The sequence below is a fragment of the Sminthopsis crassicaudata genome, chromosome 5 (assembly GCF_048593235.1).
Source record: "Sminthopsis crassicaudata isolate SCR6 chromosome 5, ASM4859323v1, whole genome shotgun sequence".
Lineage (NCBI taxonomy): Eukaryota > Metazoa > Chordata > Mammalia > Dasyuromorphia > Dasyuridae > Sminthopsis > Sminthopsis crassicaudata.
Genome location: NC_133621.1, coordinates 282,281,102 through 282,288,348, shown reverse-complemented (window position 1 = coordinate 282,288,348; position 7,247 = coordinate 282,281,102).

Sequence of the window (7,247 nt, the reverse complement as noted above, 5' to 3'; positions counted from 1 at the left end):
TTGTGACCCCTTTTTAATTTTTATGTGACCCTGGGCATAAAAGTATATAAAATATGTATATAAATCAAACATTTGCTGATAATAAATCATAATTTAATGACTCACATTCAGTTATGAGACCCTATATGGGCTTAAGACACAATTTAAGAAGCTGGGGCCTACAAGATATTAAAAAGATAGGAGACTAAGCTTCATAAAGGTAGTTGAAGAAAGTGAGAATGCTTAGTCTAGAGGTGAAAAATAGGAGGACACAACAGTTGTCTTTATGGATTTGGAGAGCTGGCTTGTGGCAGATGGGTTATGTTTATTCTGCATTTTCCCAGAAGGCAGAAGGAGGAGCAAGGGTATATATTATGGGGAAGGGCTTCATGTGCATATATATTTCCAAGTTTAAAAAACATTTTTTCTTCACAATCCTACAAAGTAGGTAATGAAGTTATATGATTCTCATCGCTCTTCCAGACATTCCATGATCCCCCAGGATCATTTGGCTAATAACTAACTCAGATCTCTTGACTCTAAGACCAGTGGTAGAATTTCTATTACATTTTTTCTGCTTTTCTGGTGACTCCTTTGATCCTGGAGGTCTTGAAAGGGAGACCTCTTATCAGAGAAGTTGTAAATAGGATTTATGCTTACAAGGGATAAATTCTGAAGGTCTTTGTTGTAATTGTTCAGTTATTTGTGACCCTATGGATGATAGCATTCCAATGCTTGTCCTTGGGATTTTCTTGACAAAAACACTAAGGTGGTTTTCCATTTGCTTCTCCAGTAGATTAAGGTGAACAGAGGTTAAGAAACTTGCAAAGGGTCACCCAGTGGTAAATGTCTGCAACTAGTTTTTTTTTTCTTTTCTTCCCTATATTATTCTTAATTATTTAATATTTTCTCCAGTTACATTTAAAACAATTAAAAAATTTTTTTTCAAAAAAAATGTTGGAATCCCAGATTCTCTCTTTTATCCCCACCTCCATCTCCCATTAAGAAATCACATGTGAAGTTATGCAAAACTTTTCCATAAAAGTCATGTTGTGAAGGAAAACATACATCTCCTGCCCCCTCAAAAAGCCCTTAAAAAATAAAGTGAACAGAGAGAGCAGGTGTGTTTGAGAGAGAGAGAGAGAGACAGAGAGAATATAATTCTATTAAACACAATTGGTTTCTTTTTTGGGTATGAATATGATTTTTTATCATACATCCTTCAGAATAGTTATGGATCATTGTACTATGGAGAACAGCAAAGTCATTTGCAACTGGTCATCCCAGAATATTGCTATTACTTTGTATATAGTACTTTTCATTTTGCTTGAGTCCATGGAAGACTTTCCAGGTTTTTCCCCTAGAGCATCCTATTCATCACTTCCCATAGAACAACAATATTCCATGACAATAACATATCATAGTTTATTCAGCCATTCCTCAATTGATGGGCATCCCCTCAATTTTTAATTCTTTGTTGCAGCAAACAGGTCTTGCTGACTCCAGGCCCAGCACTCACTCTTATCTACTGAACTTTTGGGAGGTTCTTTCCAATTCTGCAAATGTACAGTACTGGGATTCTGATAGTACTAGGAACAAGAATCCTCACTCAAGGGCTCTCAACCCATAAGTTTGTGCAGAGCCAAATCTCAAACTGATTCCAAGATCCTCTTTCTACCCTGTCATGTTGTCTCAGGTAATACATAGTGCTTGTAGGTACAAAAATCATTATTTTTTAAATGTTGCTTTCCAAAGGGAATTTTTAGCCTACCTTAGATAAATGGATAGGCTTTCCTTTCTATGATTATAGATTTTATTTAGGGAAAAGATCTGGAAAGGCTCTGAGATGAGAGATGGATGAAACACCAAAAAAATAAAATATAGTATAGAGATGTAATCACCCAATTCACAAGAAGGGGGATAATCAGAGGCCTTCTTAAATGTACCAATGTAGGGTAAACCAACCTTTGAATGTCGATATCATGAGTGTTTTACACAGGGATGCCCGGTGGTAAAATTCCTTTTGGTATCACAGGAAATGTGTTGTAGATTCATAAACCCTCTTTAATTGCTCTTTCTTCTCTTTAGGGGAAGGGGCCCAATCTAGCCAGACTATATCAGGACTCTTCTCCCTCTTTCCCCGACAAACCATAAAACTTTCTGTTACTATACTTTTTTTTTTTTTTTTTACTTAGGCAAAATTTTATTCACTAGAGGCAACTAGGTGCTGGGCAGACTTGAATTCAGATCCAAATCCCAGTGTAGATATTTACTAGCTGTGTGAAGTTGGGCAAGTAATTTAACTTTCCCCACCCTCAGTTTTCTCAGCTATAAAACAGGGTTCTTTTGAGAATCAAATGAGAAAATGAATGCAAAGAATTTTGCAAATTTGAATATTTTTAAATTAAATAATATAATATAAATATATTTAGAATATACATGTTTGTTCATAATGACTTTATTAATAAATGAAATGTGTGTCTATAAGATATATTTATAAATACTATATATTTATATCATATAGCTATTAATAGATTATTTATATTAATGCCAAATAAGCTAATTTAAAATATTAAATCAATTAATTGACATTAAGTAATGTTGAATTAATACTATAAGTAATATTATAAAATTTTATTAATTTTTTTTACTTTCAAAACATATGTATAGATCATTTTTAACATTCATCCCTGCAAAACCTTGTGTTCCAAAATTTTTCCCTCCCCTACATGGCAAATAATTCAATGTTAATATGATAAGTTTAAAAAATTTATAAATGTTAGCTGATATTATTATGATTAGAAAATTAAACAGTTATGAATTTTTTTTCACAGATGGGCCCTTTTCATCATATTTTTAGAATTATTTCCTAGCAATGGAAACTCTGGGTCAAAGACCAGGAGCAGCTTCACATTTCTCACTTGACAAAACAATTTTTAAACAGCAGCAGTATAGAGTCATTTAATGCTAAATAAGGCAAACTGCCCTAACCACCTCTCCAGGACCTGAGGGCACCACTGGATTATAGCATAGAACAATAATTGTTCATAATGAGTGCCCAGAGTCATTAAGAAAAGATTAAATTGTGTTCAGGTGACAGATGTTTGAGAAGACAGAGGAGTGTATGTTATCTTTTAGCCTTCATTTCCTCAAGAGGTCAAGATGCCACATTTTCATCTTCTAAACAATGTTAGGTCTCTGCCCTCTCTTCTTTGACCTTCCTTAACCTGATCAGATCCTTGTACCTCAGAGAGATTATAATTAGTAGTATTATTATTAGTATTAGTATTAGTAGTAGTAGTATTATTAGTATTAGGGATTCCTTGAAACTAAATGGGAAAAAAACAACATGTTTATTTTTATCAGCCTCTAATTGAAATATAGCATTTCTTTACACCATGTATTTTTAATTAAAAATTATTCTGGCAGATATCCACAGCCTTCATCATACAGTCAAAGGAGTCTTGATTTAAAAAAAAAAAAAACAAAACTTAAGAAATGGTACCTTGATTCCAATAGAATTGTGATGGAAAGAATATCCAGAGAAGAACTATGGAGACTGAATGTGGATCAAAGCATAGCATTTTCACTTTTTTCTGATGGTTGTTATTGTTTTTCTTTCTCATGTTTTTTTTTTTCCCCAAAATTTGATCTTTCTTGTGAAGCATGACAAATATAGAAATATGTTTAGAAGAATTGCACATGTTTAACCTATATGCAATTGCTTGTCATCTGGGGGAGGAGAGGAGAGGGAGAAAAATGTTGAAAATTATTTTTGCATATATTTGGGAAAATAAATATTATTAATTAGAAGGAAATCATTGAGATAAACACTTTGGCTAATAAGTCCTTAGCCCATAGCTCCAGAGGTTATTGTCTCCATGTCTAACTAAAGTGTGTTACCTGTTGATGTTCAAAGGAATAATATTTGCTGTCTTTACTGGGGGACAGCTCTTAGATGTATATACCTGTTTCATTGGCTTGATCAGAGAAGTTATTTCAGCAATGTCCAACTCTTAAGGACCCCATTGGGTGTTTTCTTGGCAGAGATCCTGGAGTGGTTTGCTATTTTTTTCTCCATTTCATTTTACAGATGGAGAAACTTAGGCAAGAAGGATGAAGTGATTTATCCAGGGTCACATAGCTAGCTAGTAAATGTCTGAGTCTGACTTTGAACTCAGGTTTTCTTGATTCCAGTCCCTTTATCTACTGCTCCACTTAACTGTCCCTGGAGAGGCTCTGGATTCAAACCCCATTACTACTCTGTGATCTCTGACAATTCACTTCTACCCCATGAGCCTCAGTTACCTCATTTGAAAAAATAAGGATGGCTGGACTAGATAACATCTAAAGTGTCTTTCACTGAAAGGCTTTTATCCCTAGGGAACTCACAAGTTTTGACCACCTTTAAAGACTAGTGACTTGGTCTCAGCTTAGACAATAGACATGACTGTTTCTTCAGGAATATGGGGGTGACATAATCTAGGGTTCGTTATTTGCTGTCCTATCCCTGATCCTCCAACTTGTAATTTAACTCTATACCTACATTGCTCCATCCAGTTTTTCAGCTGTCTTTCAGAGCATTTTTTTGAGGTTCCAAACCATTTGGAATTTGCTTCTATAACAGTTATTCCCAAAGATTGAATGTTTTGAATTTGAATGCCTTTGTTACCATGGGGAACACTTACCTTCTGCAGACCTAATTTTTTTTTTACCTACCAGTCCACAAATTTTACTTAGTAGCTATCTATGTGTAACATTACTGGGGAAGAATGTTTCTTACCAAAACAGCATAAAGTGTAGTCTCTGACCTCAAGGAACTCACATTCTCCTGGAGGAGATAATTTTATAAACAACTAGGTCCATGTAAGTGATACATAGTATAAGGAAGAATTAATCTGAGAGAGGAAAGTGGGATTTGAGCTTCCTTGGCATCCTCAGTGATGGAAGGTGCCAGGGAAGCCTTGATAAGAGATCACACATGAACTTCAAATTCCTTGGAAATCTGATAGTTTAATCTCTAAGCTCCAGAACTGAAAGAATTTTAAAGAAATTATCAGTAGGAATACTGCTCCAAATAACAGGATAATAATAATGACACCCGGGCTACTTTACCTCCCCAACCTGCAGAGCAGTTTTATCTTCCATCTTTGTTATTGGCTCTTGTCTGCAATTAACCCCTAACCCTGCCACCCCACTCCTCAGGACTGTTTTTTTTTTTTTTTTTTTTTTTTTTTTTTTTAATGGTTCTTGCTGTTCCTGATCTCCATGGTCACCTGTAATCATGACTGCCTCAGCAGATTATCAGGGCTCATCTTTTCACTCTCCTTCTCTTCCTGTTTTCTCCATCTTTTTCTCTGGTTTGCTTTCTCAAGGAAAAAAAAAAAAAGCTTCCCTTTAAAGTCTTAGATACTTTTCCTTTATTCTTCAATGGTGAACTCACCAATCAAGCCTCATTGGTTAGAATTTTCAGGACTTTGGAGCTTGTCAGATCTTTCTAAGGCTACTCCCAGATCAAAGGTTCTTTTTTTTTTTTTTTAAACCAGATATGGATTTCTTTTTCTTTATTCTGACCTCTCAATTCAGTGACCTCCCTGGGTATTTTAGTGTTCCAAGAGATAGAAGTGTTCTAGTAAGCAGAGATCCTGGAGGCACATGTTGAAGTTGGAGAAAAAGTCCTGGCTTTGGAGCCAGCTCTAAACCTGATTCTGTGACATTCCCCTTTCTTATTCCTCTGAGGAAGACAGGAGATTGAATCAATCCCTGACATCACAGTGATAGTACAAGATGATACTTGAGTCCTCCAGTCTAGACTGTGAGGGCCATAAAGTGCTTTTGAGTCTATAACCTGAAAGTCCCCTAAAATGACTCCAAGATACAAACTAGTGTTTCATTCAAGACGGTCCATTTATCGTCACCCAGGCATCTTTTATTCATACTTGATTTGGTTTCTTACATCACAGTCCCTCTTCTCCAAAAGTGCTCTTTCCACTCATTCTTCAACTCTTCAGTGTATGCTGTGCTAAATTCCAGAATTTCAAATACAAAAGTCCTCAAGGGCTAATTCTGTTCTCTTGCGATATAGGGATTGGGGAAGAGTTGGGAGGGAAAGGCAGTTAAAGGGAGTTTGAATCTGTGGAGTCACAGGGATGAGGTTGAGATAGGAAACAAGAGCATTGTAGATGGTCTGGGTGAACAGCAGATAGCTGTGGTGGGTGGAAAGCATGATTTTGCTCTAGAGCTTGCTAGATAGAGTAGGCTAGGTGATTATATTCATTCAACTCCTTCACCAAACATCCATAATTACCCTCAAGATTTCTTATCTAGATTTCCCTATTCCTTCTACATCTTCTACACATTCAACAAGCATTTATCAAACACCTATACATGCTTGGCATTGGGGATACAAAAACTAGGACATTAAACTCTTTGTTTTCTTTCTTTCAGGTCATTCATTCATTTGATAAAACTTATTCAGTGCCTCCTAAAAACAAAATTATCCTTTTAGAGTCTCTTTTCTGCTTAGATATCAGCCACCTCAAACTAAACAGCACAAAGAAAAATCCCAAAATATTTCCTAGGCAGCACAACATACAGAGGGTGTGAACTACTTGTGAAGCCAGAGAGATCCCATCAGGAAATGTAAGAGAGATGGGGACAGTGATAGGGACTCCAGCTGTGATTTCCTTGGTACATATAATTCTCAGAGAAGGAAACCCTCAAGTAGCAAAACTGCAACTTCTAATTTTAGAGAAAATGACCTCCTTAGGGTCACTCACTCTGGGTGAAAGGTAAGCATCCAGAAAATCAGGCCGTGGCAGGACTATGAAAGAAGTGAAATCTATACATTTCTGTTTTTGTACTCCCCACATCTCCTTTTCCCCCTCCTCTACAATCAAGCTGAGCTGAATGAAGCAATATACCCATGATTCAAAATAACAGGAGATGTCCCCAAAGTTCTTGAAACTTAAACTGAGCTTTGATAGTTGGGCATCTCATGTAAATAGGCAGAAACACCCAGTTCAGCGTCACCTTCCATTCTCGTTAAGTCTCTCATGACTAGTAGAAAAAGAGGGAAACAAATCTGTAGAATTAACAAATGAGCTTTAACAAGTGAGGAAATTATCAATGGAGGTGAACAAGAAAACTACCTAGATCCTTACGGAATCCAGCATTCCAAAATGAAGCCCAGGAGGCAAGCGTTGCCTCTTCCTCTGAAGGTAAGCTACATTCGTGTTTTTCACTTTGAAGGCTTTGCTACCACCTGC